Raw genomic sequence first — 13065 nt, 5'->3', positions numbered from 1 at the left:
TCAAAGAGTTTACGCTTTGATCGTTCCCTGGAAGACCAGTAGTAGTTTCCGATGCACATCTAGAGTCATTCTGTAATCTGTGCACTAACAGAGTGTTGATGAAACACAGAAATTGCATCGGGATTGAATACAACAGTCACCATGCGCACTTTCCTCCATGGGAGTAATGTCTCAAACAGTCTACGCTTTGATCGTACCCTGGAAGACCAGTAGTAGTTCCGGATGTACATCAGGTGGCATTGTGTAATTTGTGGACTATCAGTGTGTAGATGAAACACAGAAATTGCATCGGGATTGAATACAACAGTCACCATCCGCACTTTCCTCCTTGGAAGTAATGTCTCAAACAGTCTACGCTTTGATCGTTCCCTGGAAGACCAGTAGTAGTTTCCGATGAAAATCTGGTGTCATTCTGTAATCTGTGGACCTTCAATGTGTCGATGAAACACAGAAATTGCAGCGGGAGTGAATACAACAGTCACAATCCGCACTTTCCTACATGGGAGTAATGTCTGAAACAGTCTACAACTTAATCGTTCCCTGGAAGACCAGTAGTAGTTTCCGATGCACATCTGGTGGCATTCTGTAATCTGTGGGCTATCAGAGAGTTGATGAAACACCGAAAATGCATCGGGATTGATTACAACAGTCACCATGCACACTTTCCTCCATGGGAGTAATGTCTCAAACAGTCTACGCTTTGATCGTTCCCTGGAACACCAGTAGTTGTTTCCGATGCACATCTGGTGTCATTCTGTAATCTGTGGACTATCAGAGTGTTGACGAAACACAGAAATTGCATCGGGATTGAATACAACAGTCACCATTCGCTCTTGCCTCCATGTTAGTAATGTCTCAAACAGTCTACGCTTTGATCATTCCCTGGAAGACAAGTGGTAGTTTTCGATGCACATCTGGAGGCATTCTGTAATCTGTGGACTATCAGAGTGTTGATGAAACACAGAAATTGCATCGGAATTGAATACAACAGTCACCATGCGCACTTTCTCCACGGAACTAATGTCTCAAACAGTCTACGCTTTGATTGTTCCCTGGAAGACCAGTAGTAGTTTCCGATGCACATCTGGTGGCATTCTGTAATCTGTGGACTATCAGAGTGTTGATGAAACACAGAAATTGCATCGGGATTGAATACAACAGTCACAAAACGCACTTTCCTCCAAGGGAGTAATGTCTGAAACAGTCCACGCTTTCATCGTTCCCTGGAAGACCAGTAGTAGTTTCCGATGCACATCTGGTGGCACTCTGTAATCTGTGGACTATCAGAGTGTTGATGAAACACGGAAATTGCATCGGGATTGAATACAACAGTCACCATGCACACTTTCCACCACAGGAGAAATGTCTCACACAGTCAACGCTTTGATCGTTTCCTGGAACACAAATAGTTGTTTCCGATGCACATCTGGTGGCATTCTGTAATCATTGGACTATCAGAGTGTTGACGAAACACAGAAATTGCATCGGTATTGAATACAACAGTCACCATGCGCACTTTCCTCCACAGGAGTAATGTCTTAAACAGTCTACGCTTTGATCGTTCCCTCGATGACCAGTAGTAGTTTCCGATGCACATCTGGTGGCATTCTGTAATCTGCGGACTATCAGAGTATTGATAAAACACAGAAATTGCATCGGGATTGAATACAACAGTCACAAAATGCACTTTCCTCCATGGGAGTAATGTCTGAAACAGTCCACGCTTTCATCGTTCCCTGGAAGACCAGTAGTAGTTTCCGATGCACATCTGGTGGCACTTTGTAATCTGTGGACTATCAGAGTGTTGATGATACACGGAAATTGCATCGGGATTGAATACAACAGTCACCATGCACACTATCCACCACAGGAGAAATGTCTCAGTCAACGCTTTGATCGTTTCCTGGAACACAAATAGTTGTTTCCGATGCACATCTGGTGGCATTCTGTAATCTGTGGGCTATCAGAGAGTTGATGAAACACCGAAATTGCATCGGGATTGATTACAACAGTCACCATGCACACTTTCCTCCATGGGAGTAATGTCTCAAACAGTCTACGCTTTGATCGTTCCCTGGAACACCAGTAGTTGTTTCCGATGCACATCTGGTGTCATTCTGTAATCTGTGGACTATCAGAGTGTTGACGAAACACAGAAATTGCATCGGGATTGAATACAACAGTCACCATTCGCACTTGCCTCCATGTTAGTAATGTCTCAAACAGTCTACGCTTTGATCATTCCCTGGAAGACAAGTGGTAGTTTCCGATGCATATCTGGAGGCATTCTGTTATCTGTGGACTATCAGAGTGTTGATGAAACACAGAAATTGCATCGGAATTGAATACAACAGTCACCATGCGCACTTTCTCCACGGAACTAATGTCTCAAACAGTCTACGCTTTGATTGTTCCCTGGAAGACAAGTAGTAGTTTCCGATGCACATCTGGTGGCATTCTGTAATCTGTGGACTATCAGAGTGTTGATGAAACACAGAAATTGCATCGGGATTGAATACAACAGTCACAAAACGCACTTTCCTCCATGGGTGTAATGTCTGAAACAGTCCACGCTTTCATCGTTCCCTGGAAGACCAGTAGTAGTTTCCGATGCACATCTGGTGGCACTCTGTAATCTGTGGACTATCAGAGTGTCGATGAAACACGGAAATTGCATTGGGATAGAATACAACAGTCACCATGCACACTTTCCACCACAGGAGAAATGTCTCAAACAGTCAACGCTTTGATCGTTCCCTGGATGACCAGTAGTAGTTTCCGATGCACACCTGGTGGCATTCTGTAATCTGTGGGCTATCAGAGAGTTGATGAAACACCGAAATTGCCTCGGAATTGAATACAACAGTCACCATGCGCACTTTCTCCACGGAACTAATGTCTCAAACAGTCTACGCTTTGATTGTTCCCTGGAAGACCAGTAGTAGTTTCCGATGCACATCTGGTTTCATTCTGTAATCTGTGGCCTATCAGAGTGTTGATGAAACACAGAAATTGCATCGGGATTGAATACAACAGTCACAAAACGCACTTTCCTCCATGGGAGTAATGTCTGAAACAGTCCACGCTTTCATCGTTCCCTGGAAGACCAGTAGTAGTTTCAGATGCACATCTGGTGGCACTCTGTAATCTGTGGACTATCAGAGTGTTGATGAAACACGGAAATTGCATCGGGATTGAATACAACAGTCACCATGCACACTTTCCACCACAGGAGAAATGTCTCAAACAGTCAACGCTTTGATCGTTTCCTGGAACACAAATAGTTGTTTCCGATGCACATCTGGTGGCATTCTGTAATCTTTGGACTATCAGAGTGTTGACGAAACACAGAAATTGCATCGGTATTGAATACAACAGTCACCATGCGCACTTTCCTCCACAGGAGTAATGTCTTAAACAGTCTACGCTTTGATCGTTCCCTCGATGACCAGTAGTAGTTTCCGATGCACATCTGGTGGCATTCTGAAATCTGTGGACTATCAGAGTGTTGATGAAACACAGAAATTGCATCGGGATTGAATACAACAGTCACAAAACGCACTTTCCTCCATGGGAGTAATGTCTGAAACAGTCCACGCTTTCATCGTTCCCTGGAAGACCAGTAGTAGTTTCCGATGCACATCTGGTGGCACTCTGTAATCTGTGGACTATCAGAGTGTTGATGAAACACGGAAATTGCATCGGGATTGAATACAACAGTCACCATGCACACTTTCCACCACAGGAGAAATGTCTCAAACAGTCAACGCCTTGATCGTTTCCTGGAACACAAATAGTTGTTTCCGATGCACATCTGGTGGCATTCTGTAACCTGTGGGCTATCAGAGAGTTGATGAAACACCGAAATTGCATTGGGATTGAATACAACAGTCACCATGCACACTTTCCTCCATGGGAGTAATGTCTCAAACAGTCTACGCTTTGATCGTTCCCTCTAACACCAGTAGTTGTTTCCGATGCACATCTGGTGTCATTCTGTAATCTGTGGACTATCAGAGTGTTGACGAAACACAGAAATTGCATCGGGATTGAATACAACAGTCACCATTCGCACTTGCCTCCATGTTAGTAATGTCTCAAACAGTCTACGCTTTGATCATTCCCTGGAAGACAAGTGGTAGTTTCCGATGCACATCTGGAGGATTCTGTAATCTGTTGACTATCAGAGTGTTGATGAAACACAGAAATTGCATCGGAATTGAATACAACAGTCACCATGCGCACTTTCTCCACGGAACTAATGTCTCAAACTGTCTACGCTTTGATCGTTCCCTAGAAGACCAGTAGCAGTTTCCGATGCACATCTGGTGGCATTCTGTAATCTGTGGACTATCAGAGTGTTGATGAAACACAGAAATTGCATCGGAATTGAATACAACAATCACCATGCGCACTTTCCTCCACAGAAGTAATGTCTCAAACAGTCTACGTTTTTGATCATTCCCTGGAAAACCAGTAGTAGGTTCCGATGCACATCTGGAGGCACTCTGTAATCTGTGGACCTTCAAAGTGTTGATGAAACACAGATATTGCATCGGGATTGAATACAACAGTCACCATGCGCACTTTCTCCACGGAACTAATGTCTCAAACAGTCTACGCTTGGATCGTTCCCAGGAAGACCAGTAGTAGTTTCCGATGAACATCTGGAGCCATTCTGTAATCTGTAGAGTATCAGAGTGTCATGAAACACAGATATAGCATCGGGATTGAATACAACAGTCACCATGCGCACCTACCTCCATGGGGGTAATGTCTCAAAGAGTTTACGGTTCGATCGTGCCCTGGAAGACCAGTAGTAGTTTCCGATGCACATTTGGAGGCATTCTGTAAACTGTGGACTATCAAGGTGTTGAAGAAACACAGTAATTGCATCGGTATTGAATACAACTGTCACCATGCGCACTTTCCTCCATGTTAGTAATGTCTCAAACAATCTACGCTTTGATCGTTCCCTGGAAGACCAGTAGTAGTTTCCGATGCACATCTGGTGGCATTCTGTAATCTGTGGACTATCAGAGAGTTGATGAAACACAGAAATTGCATCGGGATTGAATACAACAGTCACCATGCGCACTTTCCTCCATGTTAGTAATGTCTCAAACTGTCTACGCTTTTATCGTTCCCTGGAAGACCAGTAGTAGTTTCTGATGCACATCCGGTGGCATTCTGTAATCTGTGGACTATCTGAGTGTTCATGAATCACAGAAATTACATCGGGATTGAATACAACAGTCACCATGCGCACTTTCCTCCATATGAGTATTGTCCCTAACAGTCTACGCTTTGATCGTTCCCTGGAAGACCAGTAGTAGTTTCCGATGCACATCTGGAGCCATTCTGTAATCTGTGGAGTATCAGATTGTTGATGAAACACAGAAATTGTATCGGGATTGAATACAACAGTCACCATGCGCACCTTCCTCCATGGGAGTAATGTCTCAAAGAGTTTACGATTTGATCGTTCCCTGGAAGACCAGTAGTAGTTTCCGATGCACATCTGGAGGATTCTGTAATCTGTGGACTATCAGAGTGTTGATGAAACACAGAAATTGCATCGGAATTGAATACAACAGTCACCATGCGCACTTTCTCCACGGAACTAATGTCTCAAACAGTCTACGCTTTGATCGTTCCCTAGAAGACCAGTAGCAGTTTCCGATGCACATCTGGTGGCATTCTGTAATCTGTGGACCATCAGAGTGTTGATGAAACACAGAAATTGCATCGGAATTGAATACTACAGTCACCATGCGCACTTTCCTCCACAGAAGTAATGTCTCAAACAGTCTACGTTTTTGATCGTTCCCTGGAAAACCAGTAGTAGGTTCCGATGCACATCTGCAGGCATTCTGTAATCTGTGGACCTTCAAAGTGTTGATGAAACACAGATATTGCATCGGGATTGAATACAACAGTCACCATGCGCACTTTCCTCCATATGAGTAATGTCCCTAACAGTCTACGCTTTGATCGTTCCCTGGAAGACCAGTAGTAGTTTCCGATGCACGTCTGGAGCCATTCTGTAATCTGTGGAGTATCAGATTGTTGATGAAACACAGAAATTGTATCGGGATTGAATACAACAGTCACCATGCGCACTTTCCTCCATATGAGTAATGTCCCTAACAGTCTACGCTTTGATCGTTCCCTGGAAGACCAGTAGTAGTTTCCGATGCACATCTGGAGCCATTCTGTAATCTGTGCACTATCAGAGTGTTGATGAAACACAGAAATTGCATCGGGATTGAATACAACAGTCACCATGCGCACTTTCCTCCATGGGAGTAAGGTCTCAAACAGTCTACGTTTTGATCGTACCCTCGATGACCAGTAGTAGTTTCCGATGCACATCTGGTGGCATTCTGTAATCTGTGGACTATCAGAGAGTTGATGAAACACAGAAATTGCATCGGGATTGAATACAACAGTCACCATGCGCACTTTCCTCCATGGGAGTAATGTCTGAAACAGTCCACGCTTTCATCGTTCCCTGGAAGACCAGTAGTAGTTTCCGATGCACATCTGGTGGCACTCTGTAATCTGTGGACTATCAGAGTGTTGATGAAACACGGAAATTGCATGGGGATTGAATACAACAGTCACCATGCACACTTTCCACCACAGGAGAAATGTCTCAAACAGTCAACGCTTTGATCGTTTCCTGGAACACAAATAGTTGTTTCCGATGCACATCTGGTGGCGTTCTGTAATCTGTGGACTATCAGAGTGTTGACGAAACACAGAAATTGCATCGGTATTGAATACAACAGTCACCATGCGCACTTTCCTCCACAGGAGTAATGTCTTAAACAGTCTACGCTTTGATCGTTCCCTCGATGACCAGTAGTAGTTTCCGATGCACATCTGGTGGCATTCTGTAATCTGTGGACTATCAGAGAGTTGATGAAACACAGAAATTGCATCGGGATTGAATACAACAGTCACCATGCGCACTTTCCTCCATGGGAGTGATGTCTGAAACAGTCCACGCGTTGATCGTTCCCTGGAAGACCAGCAGTAGTTTCCGATGCAAATCTGGTGGCAGTCTGTAATCTGTGGACTATCAGAGTGTTCATGAATCACAGAAATTGCATCGGGATTGAATACAACAGTCACCATGCGCGCTTTCCTCCATATGAGTAATGTCATTAACAGTCCACGCTTTGATCTTTCCCTGGAAGACCAGTAGTAGCTTCCGATGCACATCTGGAGATATTCTGTCATCTGTGGAGTATCAGAGTGTTGATGAAAAACAGAAATTGTATCGGGATTGAATACAACAGACACCATGCGCACCTTCCTCCATGGGAGTAATGTCTCAAAGAGTTTACGCTTTGATCGTTCCCTGGAAGACCAGTAGTAGTTTCCGATGCACATCTAGAGTCATTCGGTAATCTGTGAAATATCAGAGTGTTGATGAAACACAGAAATTGCATCGGGATTGAATATAACAGTCACCATGCGCACTTTCCTCCATGTTAGTAATGTCTCAAACAGTCTACGCTTTGATCGTTCCCTGGAAGACCAGTGGCAGTTTCCAATTCACATCTGTAGGCATTCTGTAATCTGTGGACTATCAGAGTGTTGATGAAACACAGAAATTGCATCGGGATTGAATACAACATTCACCATGAGCACTTTCCTCCATGGGAGTAATGTCTCAAACAGTCTACGATTTGATCGTTCCCTGGATTATCAGTAGTAGTTTCCGATACACATATGGAGGCATTCTGTAATCTGTGGACTATCAGAGTGTTCATGAATCACAGAAATTGCATCGGGATTGAATACAACAGTCACCATGCGCACTTTAATCCATGGGAGTAATGTCTGAAACAGTCCACGCTTTGATCGTTCCCTGGAAAACCAGTAGTAGTTTCCGATGCAATTCTGGTGGCATTCTGTAATTCGTCTACTGTCAGAGTGTTGATGAAACACAGAAATTGCATCGGGATTGAATACAACAGTCACCATGCACACTTTCCTCCATGTTAGTAATGTCTCAAGCAGTGTACGCGATGATCGTTCCCTGGAAGACCAGTGGTAGTTTCCAATTCACATCTGGAGGCATTCTGTAATCTGTGGACTATCAGAGTGTTGATGAAACACGGAAATTGCATCGGGATTGAATACAACAGTCATCATGCGCACTTTCCTCCATGGGAGTAATGTCTGAAACAGTCCACGCTTTGATCGTTCCCTATAAGACCAGTAGTAGTTTCCGATGCAATTCTGGTGGCATTCTGTAATCCGTGGACTATCAGAGTGTTGATGGAACACAGATATTGCATCGGGATTGAATACGACAGTCACCATGCGCACTTTCCTCCACGGGTGGTATGTCTCAAACTGTCTACGCTTTGATCGTTCCCTGGAAGACCAGTAGTAGTTTCCGATGCACATCTGGTGGCACTCTGTAATCTGTAGACTATCAGAGTGTTGATGAAACACGGAAATTGCATGGGGATTGAATACAACAGTCACCATGCACACTTTCCACCACAGGAGAAATGTCTCAAACAGTCAACGCTTTGATCGTTTCCTGGAACACAAATAGTTGTTTCCGATGCACATCTGGTGGCGTTCTGTAATCTGTGGACTATCAGAGTGTTGACGAAACACAGAAATTGCATCGGTATTGAATACAACAGTCACCATGCGCACTTTCCTCCACAGGAGTAATGTCTTAAACAGTCTACGCTTTGATCGTTCCCTCGATGACCAGTAGTAGTTTCCGATGCACATCTGGTGGCATTCTGTAATCTGTGGACTATCAGAGAGTTGATGAAACACAGAAATTGCATCGGGATTGAATACAACAGTCACCATGCGCACTTTCCTCCATGGGAGTGATGTCTGAAACAGTCCACGCGTTGATCGTTCCCTGGAAGACCAGCAGTAGTTTCCGATGCAAATCTGGTGGCAGTCTGTAATCTGTGGACTATCAGAGTGTTCATGAATCACAGAAATTGCATCGGGATTGAATACAACAGTCACCATGCGCGCTTTCCTCCATATGAGTAATGTCATTAACAGTCCACGCTTTGATCTTTCCCTGGAAGACCAGTAGTAGCTTCCGATGCACATCTGGAGATATTCTGTCATCTGTGGAGTATCAGAGTGTTGATGAAAAACAGAAATTGTATCGGGATTGAATACAACAGACACCATGCGCACCTTCCTCCATGGGAGTAATGTCTCAAAGAGTTTACGCTTTGATCGTTCCCTGGAAGACCAGTAGTAGTTTCCGATGCACATCTAGAGTCATTCGGTAATCTGTGAAATATCAGAGTGTTGATGAAACACAGAAATTGCATCGGGATTGAATATAACAGTCACCATGCGCACTTTCCTCCATGTTAGTAATGTCTCAAACAGTCTACGCTTTGATCGTTCCCTGGAAGACCAGTGGCAGTTTCCAATTCACATCTGTAGGCATTCTGTAATCTGTGGACTATCAGAGTGTTGATGAAACACAGAAATTGCATCGGGATTGAATACAACATTCACCATGAGCACTTTCCTCCATGGGAGTAATGTCTCAAACAGTCTACGATTTGATCGTTCCCTGGATTATCAGTAGTAGTTTCCGATACACATATGGAGGCATTCTGTAATCTGTGGACTATCAGAGTGTTCATGAATCACAGAAATTGCATCGGGATTGAATACAACAGTCACCATGCGCACTTTAATCCATGGGAGTAATGTCTGAAACAGTCCACGCTTTGATCGTTCCCTGGAAAACCAGTAGTAGTTTCCGATGCAATTCTGGTGGCATTCTGTAATTCGTCTACTGTCAGAGTGTTGATGAAACACAGAAATTGCATCGGGATTGAATACAACAGTCACCATGCACACTTTCCTCCATGTTAGTAATGTCTCAAGCAGTGTACGCGATGATCGTTCCCTGGAAGACCAGTGGTAGTTTCCAATTCACATCTGGAGGCATTCTGTAATCTGTGGACTATCAGAGTGTTGATGAAACACGGAAATTGCATCGGGATTGAATACAACAGTCATCATGCGCACTTTCCTCCATGGGAGTAATGTCTGAAACAGTCCACGCTTTGATCGTTCCCTATAAGACCAGTAGTAGTTTCCGATGCAATTCTGGTGGCATTCTGTAATCCGTGGACTATCAGAGTGTTGATGGAACACAGATATTGCATCGGGATTGAATACGACAGTCACCATGCGCACTTTCCTCCACGGGTGGTATGTCTCAAACTGTCTACGCTTTGATCGTTCCCTGGAAGACCAGTAGCAGTTTCCGATGCACTTCTGGTGGCATTCTGTAATCTGTGGACTATCAGAGTGTTGATGAAACACGGAAATTGCATCGGGATTGAATACAACTGTTACCATGCACACTTTCCACCACAGGAGTAATGTCTCAAACAGTCTAGGCTTTGATCGTTCCCTGGAACACAAGTAGTTGTTTCCGATGCACATCTGGTGGCATTCTGTAATCTGTGGACTATCAGAGTGTTGACGAAACACAGAAATTGCATCGGTATTGAATACAACAGTCACCATGCGCACTTTCCTCCACAGGAGTAATGTCTTAAACAGTCTACGCTTTGATCGTTCCCTCGATGACCAGTAGTAGTTTCCGATGCACATCTGGTGGCATTCTGTAATCTGTGGACTATCAGAGAGTTGATGAAACACAGAAATTGCATCGGGATTGAATACAACAGTCACCATGCGCACTTTCCTCCATGGGAGTAATGTCTGAAACAGTCCACGCTTTGATCTATCCCTGGAAGACTAGTAGTAGTTTCCGATGCAATTCTGGTGGCATTCTGTAATTCGTCTACTATCAGAGTGTTGATGAAACACAGAAATTGCATCGGGATTGAATACGACAGTCACCATGCGCACTTTCCTCCACGGGATGTATGTCTCAAACTGTCTACGCTTTGATCGTTCCCTGGAAGACCAGTAGTAGTTTACGATGCACATCTAGTGGCATTCTGTAATCTGTGGACTATCAGAGTGTTGATGAAACATAGAAATTGCATCGGGATTGAATACAACAGTCACCATGCGCACTTTCCTCCAGGAGAGTAATGTCTGAAACAGTCCTCGCTTTGAACGTTCCCTGGAAGACCAGTAGTAGTTTCCGATGCACATCTGGTGGCATTCTGTAATCTGTGGTGTATCAGAGTGTTGAAGAAACACAGAATTGCATCAGGATTGAATACAACATTCACCATGCGCACTTTCCTCCATGGGAGTAATGTCTCAAACAGTCTACGATTTGATCGTTCCCTGGAATATCAGTAGTAGTTTCCGATACACATCTGGAGGCATTCTGTAAATTGTGGACCTTCAAAGTGTTGATAAAACACAGGAATTGCCTCGGGAGTGAATACAACAGTCACAATTCGCACTTTCCTACTTGGCAGTAATGTCTGAAACAGTCTACAATTTGATCGGTTCCTGGAAGACCAGTAGTGGTTTCCGATTCACAACTGGTAGCATTCTGTAATCTGTGGACTATCAGAGTGTTGACGAAACACAGAAATTGCATCGGGATTGAATACAACAGTCACCATGTTCACTTTCATCCAGGGGTGTAATGTCTCAAACAGTCTACGCTTTGATCGTTCCCTGGAAGACCAGTAGTAGTTTCCGATGCACATCTGTAATCTGTGGACTATCAGAGTGTTGAAGAAACACCGAAATTGCATCGGGATTGAATACAACAGTCACCATTCGCACTTGCCTCCGTCTTAGTAATGTCTCAAACAGTCTACGCTTTGGTCATTCCCTGGAAGACCAGTGGTAGTTTCCGATGCACATCTGGAGGCATTCTGTAATCTGTGGACTAACTGATTGTTGATGAAACACAGAAATTGCATTGGGATTGATTACAACAGTCACCATGCGCACTTTCCTCCATGGGAGTAATGTATCTACCAGTCTACGATTGGATCGTTCCCTGGAAGACCAGTGGTAGTATACAATGCACATCTGGAGGCATTCTGTAACCTGTGGACTATCAGAGTGTTGATGAAACACAGAAATTGAATTGGGATTGAATATAAGAGTCACAATACGCATTTTCCTCCATGGGAGTAATGTCTGAAACAGTTCACGCTTTGATCGTTCCCTGGAAGACCAGTAGTAGTTTCCGATGCACATCTGGAGGCATTCTGAAATCTGTGGACTGACTGGTTGTTGATGAAACACAGAAATTGCATTGGGATTGATTACAACAGTTACCATGCGCACTTTCCTCCATGTTAGTAATGTCTCAAACAGTCTACGCTTTGATCGTTCCCTGGAAGACCAGTGGTAGTATCCAATGCACATCTGGAGGCATTCTGTAATCTGTGGACTATCAGAGTGTTGATGAAACACAGAAATTGAATCGGGATTGAATATAACAGTCACAATACGCACTTTCCTCCATTGGAGTAATGTCTGAAACAGTCCACGCTTTGATTGTTCCCTGGAAGACCAGTAGTAGTTTCCGATGCACATCTGGAGGCATTCTGAAATCTGTGGAGTATCAGAGTGTTGATGAAACACAGATATTGCATGGGATTGAATACAACAGTCACCATGCGCACTTTCCTCCATATCAGTAATGTCCCTAACAGTCTGCGCTTTGATCGTTCCCTGGAAGACCAGTAGTAGTTTCCGATCCACATCTGGTGGCATTCTGTAATCTGTGGACTATCAGAGTGTTGATGAAAAACTGAAATTGCATTGGGATTGAATACAACAGTCACCATGCACACTTTCCACCACAGGAGTAATGTCTCAAACAGTCTACGCTTTAATCGTTCCCTGGAACACAAGTAGTTGTTTCCGATGCACATCTGGTGGCATTCTGTAATCTGTGGACTATCAGAGTGTTGACGAAACACAGAAATTGCGTCGGTATTGAATACAACAGTCACCATGCGCACTTTCCTCCACAGGAGTAATGTCTCAAACAGTCTACGCTTTGATTGTTCCCTTGATGACCAGTAGTAGTTTCCGATGCACATGTGGTGGCATTCTGTAATCTTTGGACTATCAGAG

Source organism: Schistocerca gregaria, chromosome 9, assembly GCF_023897955.1.
Source record: "Schistocerca gregaria isolate iqSchGreg1 chromosome 9, iqSchGreg1.2, whole genome shotgun sequence".
Classification (NCBI taxonomy): Eukaryota; Metazoa; Arthropoda; class Insecta; order Orthoptera; family Acrididae; genus Schistocerca; species Schistocerca gregaria.
This window is presented reverse-complemented; position numbering follows the sequence as displayed.